A 12,867-nucleotide genomic window follows, 5' to 3' on the forward strand; every position below is an offset into this window, starting at 1 on the left:
ATGCTGTATCTTGGTGGTTAGCTCTGAAATGAGCTCTTTGCTCTTCTATTGTCTTTGCTTATTTTCCTGATGCTATAATATGATATTGTGACAAAGGCAATTTAGCGAGAAAGGCTTGGCTTTGGCTCACAGTTCCAGGTTACAATCGATCATGAAAGGGATGTTTCACATTTAAGAGCTTGGGTGAGCTGGTCACAGCCTCAATAGTCAAGGAATAGTGTCAAATGTGTGATCACCTCACTTATATAACTCTATATAACGTGGAGTTATATAGAGTGCAGTGTTCCCCATTCAGTGGATCATCAGGCCCACAGTTAAGATGTGCTGTCCCACGTCCCACTTCAGTTAGCATAATCCAGATGGTTCCCCATAAGTATACCCAGAGGCCTATCTCCATGGTGACTCTAGATCTGATCAAGTTCAGAACTAATGCCAGACTGGCCCTGCCTTCAGAATTGAATGATAACTGAAGGCTGTGAGAACTGATTCCTCAGAGCATAGAGGACTAAGTGAAGGCACTAGAAATAAAAGAGTCATAATTGCTCAAGGAGTAAAGAATGCTCTGTGGGGGAAAGAGAGGTGGAGAGAATTCTCCTGTTCTTTCTCACTCCTGCTTAATATTCTACGGTACGTCACTCCCTCCAAAACATGCTGAAAGTCTCTTCTTGCTGTTTGTGCGAGCCTGTTGAACTGCTGTTTGAGTCTTCTATGATATCCTAAGGTGCAGAAACTTGCATGCTAACACGCCGTGTCATAATGAATTGCATCTGCTTTGTAACTCGACGTTCTGTGCTGGTTTCCAGCAAGGAAACCATTAGAAGCACAGTCACTGCTTCGGGCTCTGCTTTCTGGAGGATCCAGGCCAAGGGACATATATTCCACATGACCAAACACCTATAAAACAGAGGTTCTCGGCAGAGCTGTATTCTAGAAATATTTTGTAAAAATTACAACTGGATTTATCTCCTCCAAGACTGTTAAATAATAATTGGTAAGCGTCGTGGCTTGAAACTTATGTATTCCCTTAGGCACAATTTTAAAGTTGCATCAGTTAAGATGAATACCATGAGAGACTTAGGCCCACATGTCCAATCCCTCTCCTGCACTCCAAGGAACATGACACCTACTAGATGACAAAGAATTCCACTGATGCTGTGTTGAGGAAAGTTGCTGTATCATTTGCATAGTTCCAGGGACCCCAACCTGGCTGTGGCTGTCGAGGCTATAAAGAAAAGGACCATAAAGCTGGAATGGGGTAGTCTAGGCTCACTGATGGAGAAACCACAGCACACCAGCTCAGTGTGCTTATTATATCAGTCTTGACAGAGAAACAGATTTAGTGCATGTTACTGGAATAAGGAAGCAGGTTATTACATAATACAGATAATGAGACGGTGGAGTTTGTGCTGTACAGTTGGATCAAAGGAGACACAGTTAGCTAATCTTGGTAGAAACAGCCTCTGCCAGGGAGCAGTCTTAAGGCTGTAGACGTGTCAGGGGGAAAAGTCATAGTAGACACCTTCTTCACACACTGTCAATATCCACACACAGACCAGAAGGGAAGACTTTGCCGTTTCCATCTGGGTCTGATGCTAAGGTCCTTGTCATGGTCATGCTTGTGTCAAGAACAATACTCAGGACCTCACACACTCAGGGGTTCCTCTGCTCCCCACAGAAAACCTATGTTGTAATTAAGCAAAAGTCACAAACTGTAAGAAAAATATCAAGGGGTGGTTTCGAGGCAGCAAACTAAGCAGGTGTGATGGGCACACAAGCAGGATTAATGACACTTTAGAAGACACGTGACACTTTAGAAGTTACATGAATGCAACCCGAATTTTGTAAGAGATTAGAGAGTCTCATTACACTCTTTACTTTTCTTTTCAGGCATTTTGTTTAAAAAAATTTTCAAAAAATATTCAAAAGCATCGAGCTCAATTGAGTAGCATGTGAGTACGAAGCGATGTGAGACAGGCTAATTGATCACTTTTGAAGATTAATTGGCCCATTCTCCATACTCTGGCCTACAGAATCCAGCCTTGTCAACATTAATGTGGCTTATTGAATTTTGACTGCCAAGTATAAAATCTAAATCATGCTTATTCTTCAGAAGGGAATCCACCCACAATAGGCAATTTGGGTGATCTCAGGCATTAAGAAAAATCTGATGCTCTCCCTGAACCTTCCGCGTACTATGCTGTTATCATGCACCTGCTTTTTAGATGGTAATTGATATGGGATAGGTTGTTGAAGACACACTTTGTCCGTGTGTTTAGGACAGAAATAGACTTTCAGCATAATCATGGAATGCGTTCTGAAAACCTTTATATCTAATATACAAGCTCGGACTTCCCAGGACTTTTTTTTACTTCTACTCCAATGGTAAGATAATAATGCAATTTAATCTATCTTTTGGGATTATCTTGATAACTTAATGGAAATGATAACTAGGTTATCAAATCATTTTGAACACGTGCTTGCCTTTAAAACTTATCACCAATCTTTGTTTCTTATGGCCTGAAATGACTTCTATTGTTAAGTATAGAGAACTAAAACAAAACAAAACAAAACAAAAAAAAAAAACAACATTGACAATCTGTAGATCAGGATGAGAAGAGAGAGGTGTGTGGTGGACACTTGAAGAATGGAGAATAGAAATAAACAATTAGACTTCTTTTGCAGTTCCTCTTACTTCTAGAATAGTTTAGACCAGTCCAACTTGGTTCATATCAGCTTCTATTTTGTGTTTACTCAGGCAGGAGAAACAATGGCTACCATTCTTTTATTTGATGAATCTAAAAATGTGACACAAAGCAGCAATTATCATCTTACAGGTGGCAAGACATTTGGGGGGAATCACATATCAGCTATCCTGCATATCAGATATTTACATTACAATGTATAAAGTAGCAAAATTACAGTTCTGAAGTAGCAATAAAATAATCTTCTGTTTGGAGGTCACCACACCACAAGAAACTGCATTAGGAAGGTTGAAAACCACTGGTGAGGAATGTTCAAGTAACTACCAGCCAGACAAATATGTGCCTTTAAGGACTTGAAGGATACCAAACCATATAACCAAAGAAGATTCTTTGCACTGTCCTGATATCAACTGATATAGATATTTCTCTTTCTTCATATGCTGAAGATTAATGATTCAAACGTATCCGAGAACCTGAAGAGGCACATTTGTCTCCATGGGTTAAGGAAGTTTCGCAGCAAAGCATACACAGGGATAATACAAATTAAATAACTGAAAATATTAAAAAGCTCATTCACTGACTTCTCAAAGGTGTTATGGCAAGAGCAGGGATTCTTGGTATGGGTTACTCCATGTATCAGAAAATGCAAACCTGGAAGAAAAGATGATGACTTGATATTTAAAGCTAAGTGTATTTTATATATATGAATGTTCTGTATATAATGCATCTGCATTATATAAATATATATTACACACATATATGTAGTGTGTGTGTATATATATAGTATATATATATGTATATATATATGTATATATATATATATATATATATATATATATATATATATATATACCACATGTGTGCCTGTGCCCATAAAGGTCCAAAGAAGCCATTGCATCCCCCAGAACTGGAATTATGAATGGTGTTGAACTTTCTTTTGGTTGTGGGATTTGAAACCTCCGTCCTCTGTAATGACAGTGCTTTTACCTCATCAGCCATTTCTCCAGTCCTCAATCTTACTTATTAAGATTTCATGTTTATGGATAAAATGAGCTCTTTGATTGAGATCAAGAGATTTTTGTCTCCTTTCTTGAGGGTTTTCTTTTATACACAGAGTAAATTATAAGTGAGAGGTTCAATAACAAGGAATCAAGTTAACAGAAAAGAAACATGCAATTTAAGGGTACCTGAGAGTGTCAAAATGTCCACACCTTATGCCATTATGGCAAAATTAGCTCTGAAGAGGGCATGAGAACCCTCCCCTCCAGAAGTACTTGCAGTGTGATGGGGTATCACGTTTGAGTGCAAAGTCTGTGTCCAAGACCACCAATGAGTTCAGCATTTTTCTGCTTGCCTTGTGTGTGTGTGTGTGTATGTCTGCCTGTCTGTCTGTATCTCTGTCTGTCTGTCTGTCTGCCTCTGTGTGTGTCACTCTGTCTCTCTGTCTGTCTGTGTGTGTGTGTCTCTGTCTCTCTGTCTGTCTGTCTCTCTGTCTGTATCTCTGTCTGTCTCTCTCTGTCTGTCTGTCTCTGTCTGTCTGCCTGCCTGTCTGTCTGTCTGTCTGTCTCTCTCTCTCTCTGTCTCTCTCTCTCTCTGTGTATGTGTGTCTGTCTGTCTCTCTGTCTGTCTGTGTGCATGTGTGTCTGTCTCTCTGTCTGTCCCTCTGTCCCTCTGTCTCTGTCTCTCTGTCTCTCTGTGTGTGTGCATGTGTGTGTGTGTGTGTGTGTGTGTGTGTGTGTGTGTGTGCGCATGTCTGTGTGTGCAGGTTTGCATCTGAGTGGAGGTCAGAAGACATCTTGCATATTGTTTTCTGGGTGTCAATCATTTTGTTTTGAAAACAGATCAGCCACTGCTCTAGAACTTGCTAACTTGATGGGGTTTGATAGAAGGTAAGTTCCAGGGATCTACCTGCCTTTGCCTCCCTGCCTCTGGGAGTATGAGAGTGCAGCACCATGGTCATCTGTTTTACGTATGTGCTAAGTATTGAATTCATATCCTTGTGATTCTGAGGCAAATAACTTACAGACCGGGCCATCTACAGAGCCCCTTAAACAAATCTTTTAAAATAATTTATGGAACCTTACTTAAAAAACTTCTTATATCAGAAATTGTGTGAGCATGTATGCACATATACACTAAAATGAAATGTAAAAGACCCATACAGAGGTAGAGAGAAGTATGTCATGCTCATGAACATGAGTATAGCTTGACATAGATTCAAATTGATTCATTGTGTAGATTTGTATTTTGCTGTGTCGTTAAAATAATTTTAATATCCCCAGATCACAGGGCTTGTAGTATTACTACAAAGGTAAATGAGTAACTTCTTAAATGCATGTGGTACATCCATTTCACTCTAAGTATTATAAATGTTATACTAAACAAATTACATAATGGAGGTGATTCGTGGTGCATGAGCAAGCTGATTTGGTCAGAAATTAAATATAAAGTGTGACATAAAGCAGGATGCTTCATTACACTTGCAAACTTGTCCACCCAAAATTATAATCCATAACAATAACATGGTCCATATGTTACTAAAGTAAATACACACAGAAAAGGGTGGTTATATAAAATCTACTAAGGATGCTAGTTTAAAAAACTTAATTAAAGCCTGGTTCCTTCATATTTTTGAGGTGGCCAGAAAATATCACACAATGTGGAAATTTTGTTGTTGGTTTCTCCTTTTGTAAATATAAAATAAACTTAGGACCTCAGAACCCTATATGTGCTTCTGCTGCTGCTGCTGCTGCTGCTGCTGCTGCTGCTGCTGCTGCTGCTGCTGTTGTTGTTGCTGTTGTTGTTGTTGTTGCCTGGAACTCTCTATGTAGACCAGGCTGGCCTCAAACTCACAGGGATCCACCTGCCTCTGCCTCCCGAGTGCTGGGATTAGAGCCATGAGCTGTTAAACCTGTTCCCTGGCATGTTCTATAAAACTAATAGAGAACTGCCCACTTTTGAAAGTGATAAATCCGTTTCTCATTATCTCCTCCTTTGATATCCTCGAGGCTCCTGAACGTTACTTAAAAGTCTCACATCTACCTTCTTCACAGTGGAACCGTTACAAGAAATGTTCAGCACTTTTTCCAACTCATAATAGAGTACTTTACTCTCTGTAGAGACTGTACCAGTCTCCCTCCCTCACTGTCTTCTTGTGAGGCTCACTGGGGTCAAGTATACAGCAACTTTGGGCAGGATTCAAGCCATCCTCCCTGGCTTTTATATATACAGAAGCCAAAACTGAAGTGTGTGAGAGTCATCTTACATCATTTCTATCTATATTGCTTCATCTGTGAATGCAGGATCTTCGTTGCACCAGATACATGTCTTAGCACAGGGAACACAAAAGAGCACCTGAACTCAAAATCATTACTGAGTATGATACAATAACACAGACAGGTCTGGCAACAGGGGAGAAACTAGGGCAACTCTGAGAGATCAACAATAGGTGTAATTCTCTGGAGCAGGATCCTTCCCCAAGGTTTGAACAGTTAATGATGCTGATTGTTGCTTTTCCAAAGGGGTGGGTGAGTTTGTCTTCTTCAAATAGCAGCACAATTGCACATGCTGCCTGGTAGTCTCAGCCTTCACTCTGCACTTTTACATCTAGAAAATTCTCTTGGGCATATCGAAGTTCTAGATGCACAGGTAGCCGATTATGAGGGGGAGAAATGAGGTGAGGAGAGGAGAGGAGAGGAGAGGAGAGGAGAGGAGAGGAGAGGAGGGGAGGGGAGGGGAGGGAAGGAAAGGAGAGAAGAAGAAAGGAAAGAAAAGGAGAAGGTAAGAAAAGGGAGGAGAGCAGAGGAGAGGGGAGGGGAGGGGAAGGAAGGAGAGGAGAGGAGTGGAGAGGAGAGAGGACAGTGGACAGGGATGGGGAGAATGGGTGGGGGAGAATAGGGAGAGAAGGAGAGTTTGGAATACTAGTGGAAAACCCAGCACACTAGAAGATGCACCATCTATTATTCTTGTCTCTGAGTACAATCTCACAACAGATATGGTCAACATAGGCTGCTCTAGTGTTCTCAGCTTCAATTCTCTCATGAGTTTAGGAAAAACAATACTGATTATTTAAAAAAAACATTTTTAAGCAACGACAACAATAAAAATAAACTCCTTTGAGAATATATCTTTCTTACAGTTTAGTGCTTCAAATGTGATAAAGACTAGAATTTCTCCACTTGGATTTTCTCTCATACTGAATACAGATCCTGGTTGTTCTTCATCATTTGAACATCTTCATTAACGTTTATGAGTTGTTTACTTTCTTAAGGAACTTCCCTGCGGGATGGAATATTTCACTCTCAAAGGAAACTGCTACATACTATGCAGTCAGAGGACAGACACTGACTCAAAAGAGAAGCTCGTCCATGAAATGTAGGATTCCAAGCACTAAGAATAGAGGAGGAAAGGAGACAGGTACATTTGAGGCTACATATATAGGTCAGAGGTTAAAGGCAAGGCCACAGTCAGTCTTCTCTTCAGAGAATGAGTTTGGCCAGATGGCTCACAAAATCCTTTAGCTCCAGTTCCACAGGATCCAATGCCTCTGGCCTCTACAGTCACCCCATTCACATTTCACATAATTAAAAGTGAAATAAGAACTGTAAAAGAAATGTAAGTCACCATTTCTATAGGACGTCATGCTAGGATGATTAATAAACCATAAACAAATTTATAAAGCGATTTCAGGTAGTCATAAATATGATGGTAGAATGTATTTTAAAATGTCAGAATAAAGGATCTGGATTGTAGTTTTGGGGGTTTTTTGTTTTTGTTTTGTTTTGTTTTGTTTTTGTTTGTTTTGTTTCAAAATTGTAAGCAGAAAGATCAGGGAAAATCTTGGATAGCTTAACATTTTATCAGTAACAAGTTTCAAAACAAAAACAGGTTCAAAAGATGCAAGGATGCAGAGTTCAGAGTGTAGACTGAGGTTGGTAAACCTGTGATTATGTGTGAGAGCCTGAGGTTCAATGCCCAGTCCCATTGCTGAAAATGAGAGAAAGACATAGACAGAAACAGAGAGACAGAGACAGAGAGACAGAAACAGAGAGACATAGAGACAGAGACAAACAAAGGGCTAAAGAATGAATTTAGTGAGAGGACGATACACATTCAAGACTCACCACAAGTCTCTTTCCACAGAACTCAAAAAGGCTAACAAGCAGAAGGGCCCAAGTGTGGACACCTCAATCCCACTTGGGAGGGAGAAGAAAGCAATAACAGGTGGCAGGAGGGAGGGAAGGGCCGGAAGGGAAAGGGGGGAAGGGAATGTAATCAGGTATTGGGTAGGGAAAAATGACTGAAGCCCTGAAGGCCAGCAACGGAAAGAATGGAAACAGGCAGGACTTGGAGGGACCCTCCAAAAATGAACCAGAGACTTGGGAGGTGAGAGACTCTCAGGACTCAAAGTGGGGGGACCTTAGATGACATGCCCTACAGTGAGGAGAGGGAACTTGTAGAGCCCACCTCCTGCAGAAAGACAGGGCATCAAGTGAGAGACGGAGTTGCTGCCATTCCACAGTCAAAACTCTGACCCATAATTATTCCTGTCTAAAAGAACTGCAGGGACAAAAATGGAGAAGAGCCTGAGGAAAAGGAGGTTCAGCAACAGACCCAAAGTGGGATCCAGTTCAAGGGGAGGCCCCAAGGCACTATTACTGAAGCTATGGAGTACTCACAAAAAGGGAGCTATGCCTGCTCCCACGGAAGACCCAAAGCAGCTGAAGAGTCAGATGCAGATATTTGCACGCAACCAATGGACAGAAGGTGCGTGATTGAATTTGAGGAAAGCTGGAAGAAGCTGAGGAGGAGGGCAATCCTGTAGGAGAACCAGTAGCTCGATTAACCTAGACCCCCCCACACCCCGCTTCCCGAGAGCTTTCAAACACTGGACCACAGCCAGGCAGCCATACACCAGCTGATAGGAGGCCCCCAACACATACACAGCAGAGGACTGCTGGGTCTGGGTTCAATCAGAGAAGATGCACCTAACCCTGGGGGAGATCCCAGGATGTGGAGAGGTCTGCTGAAGTAGGGGTGAGAGGTGAGGACACATCCTCGAGGAGACAAGGGGGGTGAGTAATGGGGGAGGAGGTGTGGGATGTGAGAACTGTCAGAGGGTAGACCAGGAGGGGCATAAAATCTGGAGTGTAAAAAAAAAGATTAAATAAAAAAATTTAAAAACCTCTTTTAAAAAGGCCTCTAATGGCACTAACTAACTAGACAAGTTTACAGCTGGCTTTGCAGAAATCGGGAGGGGGGATAAGGTCGAGAGGACACAGTGCATTTGCAGCATTTAAGGCCACTGAAAAGGCAATTTTCAACACTACGGAAAAGGCAGCAGAGACTAAACTCTACTAATTTCAAGATAATAGTTAAGCACGTTGTTACATAAGAAATATTCAAGGGAATTTAATGAGCTGCCACGAACGGGATTTGATGGCAATGAAACTTCAAGGTACATTCTAGTTAAATCCTTGCAATGTCTGAGCCTCTTGGAAAGTGGAATGCAAGTGCTCACGGTCTCAGAATTTTTACCTACTTCAGCAAAAACTTGAAAATATCCGACCTGCTCATGTTACAAAACAAGTGAAAGAGCAGATACCTGGTGCCCAGGGGTCACCTTTGCGGAGCTCTGCCTCTAAAAACTACCAAGAAGCCGCACTGCCGGACCGTTCCCATCTCAGGGCTTCCTCCGGGCACAGGGATACAGCACCTCCTGCGAGAGGTAAGCCTCAAGAGGAATGAACCTCAGGATATCTGAAAAAAGGAATTTTCAACCACTGAGTCCTTGGGAAAAAAGCCTAACTTTCTACAGAACAGTGTAGCAAGCCTTTCAATGCTCCGAGTCCCAGCTTTATTTAGGTCTAATACACAAATAAAACCAGTATTGTTAAAGTTGTGCCTTGTGTTATTTTGATATATTTATATTTATATATATATATATAAAATACTACATAAAATGTAAATATGTTATATATAAGTAATTATATATTTATATAATTTATATATAATAAAATAATATATATAGTATATAGTGTAAAACACATACTATATAATAGTATATATAATATAATTAGAATATATTATATACATCAAAGAATATATATCAAAGTAACACTATATATCATGTAATATATATATATATATGTGTGTGTATATATATATTTTTTTTTAACCAAAAGCAAGCTGAGCTACCTTGCCCAACTTGTTTTCTATTTTCTCCAGATACCATATTCTACACGTGGGTACAATGACAACACCTCTAATCTTCAGGTATACACACATTAATTTTCATCACCAGTTGTATGTTAGGTCTTCAGTTTTTTTTTTTTTACATGTATCTTATGTGAAAAGTAAGCTATTGAAAGAGTGTTTGGTTTGATTGTGAAATGTCCATGCTGGGTTTTGTGTTTAAACACTTAGTCCCCAACTGGTAGCACAGGCTTGGAATGTTCTGGAACCTTTAAGAGACAGTGGCCCTTAAAGTGGATCAGTCATCAGAGGCTGAAGATTTTCTCTCTTCATCGCTTCCTGTCTGCTCTCTGCTTCATTAGCAGAACAAATGTGACTAGCTGCCTGCTGTAGCCATGATGGATGGTGTATACCCCTTCTGCACTGGCAGTCAAAGGAAACTTTCTCTCCTAGGCTTTCCTGCCAGATATGCTGTCACAGCAATGAGAAATGCAAATCTTCCACTGCTGGGTCCACCTCAGAGTTCAGCACAAGGCTAAATGCATAAAAAGCATTCATTATCTATTGAAATGAATGAATGAGCCATGTTTGGAAGGTTGACTGCTGTGGTGCTGTACGCTGATATAGCATGGATGGCACATAAATGTTAGTTAAAACAAACTGTGAAATATCCTTTAATCAAACGGTAGGGAACTCTGTGCCCTCTTCTGTGAGTTTAAAGTGGGTTTTCAGTTTACCTCATGAAATGCAGGACTCTCAGTGAAGTCTAACTTTCAGACATATGTAGAAAGGATGATTTCAGTATAAGCATGAACCAAATGTGACTTTTTGTGAAAGATCACTATCGATATGAAGTTTCCTAGGATTATATACAGGGTATCCTGCATCTTTATTTCTAAATCTCACAACTCTAGCTTCATGCTTTGAACTAAATGATTTGTTGTTCTTCTCTTCTCTGGTGCCTGACTCCTAGAACCCTATTAAAGTACTTTAATGACTTTTAATTCTCTCCAGTTAAAATAAAGGACGCCTAAGGTGTGATCTCCCTGGCCTTGTTTGAAGAGATATTGGGGGAAGAAAACAGAACCTAAGTGATGAATAGGTGCAAAAAACAAGTCCCTTCTGCACCACGCCCACCGAAGCCTGTTATACGGAATTCTGTTTTTCTTTTTTTTAAGTAAGTATAACATTTCAGCCTTGTTCTAATGACATGACCAGATGATGCTGCAAAACCCTGGCATCACTAGGAAGTACACCCTGTCCTGGAAAATCAATAGTTTCTGAAGGGGATCCTGAGGGGATTTTCCACAACTTACCATACACTCATAATCCCTGGAGTTCAGGTGCATTGCATCCCCAAGCAAGAAAGCCAGGGTCTCAACCAACTTCCTAAGCTACTGGGCTGGAATGGTTCCGTTTAGCTTTGCTGAAAGCATCTACTCTTAGACACCATTTTTTTTTCTTTTTCCAGAGCTGAGGACCAAACCCAGGGCCTTGCACTTGCTAGGCAAGCGCTCTACCACTGAGCTGAATCCCCAACCCCTAGACACCATTTTTTTTATTAACTTGAGTATTTCTTATATACATTTCGAGTGTTATTCCCTTTCCCGGTTTCCGGGCAAACATCCCCCTCCCCCCTCCCCTCCCTTATGGACGTTCCCCTCCCCACCCTCCCCCCATTGCCGCCCTCCCCCCAACAGTCTAGTTCACTGGGGGTTCAGTCTTAGCAGGACCCAGGGCTTCCCCTTCCACTGGTGCTCTTACTAGGATATTCATTGCTACCTATGAGGTCAGAGTCCAGGGTCAGTCCATGTATAGTCTTTAGGTAGTGGCTTAGTCCCTGGAAGCTCTGGTTGCTTGGTATTGTTGTACATATGGGGTCTCGAGCCCCTTCAAGCTCTTCCAGTTCTTTCTCTGATTCCTTCAACAGAGACACCATTTTTAACTGGTTCGAATGCCAGTTATTGCACTGGGAAAGGCAGTTGAAGCATAGACGTCAGTGTCTCTAAAGAAAACCTGCTGTCTGTCAAAAATAAGCATAAGTAAGCAAATTGGAGTTGGTTATCAATACCAAAGAGTAGCCCACTGCCACGTCCATTGAGTATCAGACTTGTAACCCTGGCAACAATGTTATCATGATCTCTTGCAAAGAATCCCTAAACAACCCTCAGGTGAACATGGCTGATAGGTTAGGCCTTCTTTAATTATATCCTCCCCTCCCCCAGAATGTCCAGGTGAGGCTTCTCTTCGAGTTTTGAGTAATATATACCATTTTACCTTCAACTCATATTACCTCAATATGGCTGGGGAGATGACCTCTACAATATTCCTTATCCTTTTGACAAATAGAATCTGTGTGAAACACGTGAGGAAAGACCACCTGGTTTTCCTAGTTCATAAACACTTTGGGGATAGTTTCAGATTAACAGAAAACTATGGAAAATCATAGAGCTCTCCTGGCATTTCGTGCACCCATTTCTAGCTTCCCCCGGTGCTGACGTCACACATCAGCATGGTGTACTCGTCACGACTGGCCTAACAGCATAAGAACAGGACTGTCAGAAGACTACACTCAGACTCCCTCAGTTTTTGCTTCAAGTTTTATTTTTTGTTTTTGTTTTTGTTCTGTTTTGTTTTTTTTCCGTTCCAGGCAGCTGTCCAGGATCTCACCTTACATTTGGGTCTCCTCTGTGGATTCTCTTGCTTTGGGTGGTCTCCAGATCGTCTTTGTTCAGTGACGAAGGCTTACTTGTCCGGAACCTAGAATGAATTCCCCTCAAGTGTAGGTGTCAAGGGTGCCCTGCTGGTGTTGAGTGTGATCAGGATCCACATGAGGCTTGTCGGGTCTCTATACCAGTTGTAGTGCATAGGTAGACTGCCCATACAAGGAGGCGGAGTCAGTCTCCCCTTCACTGGGGGGTACAGTAGGTCAACATAGATTATTTTGAATCCTACATGAAGAACCTGCATC

The sequence above is a fragment of the Rattus norvegicus genome, chromosome 8, assembly GCF_021556685.1.
Source record: "Rattus norvegicus strain SHRSP/BbbUtx chromosome 8, alternate assembly SHRSP_T2T, whole genome shotgun sequence".
NCBI classification, from domain to species: domain Eukaryota; kingdom Metazoa; phylum Chordata; class Mammalia; order Rodentia; family Muridae; genus Rattus; species Rattus norvegicus.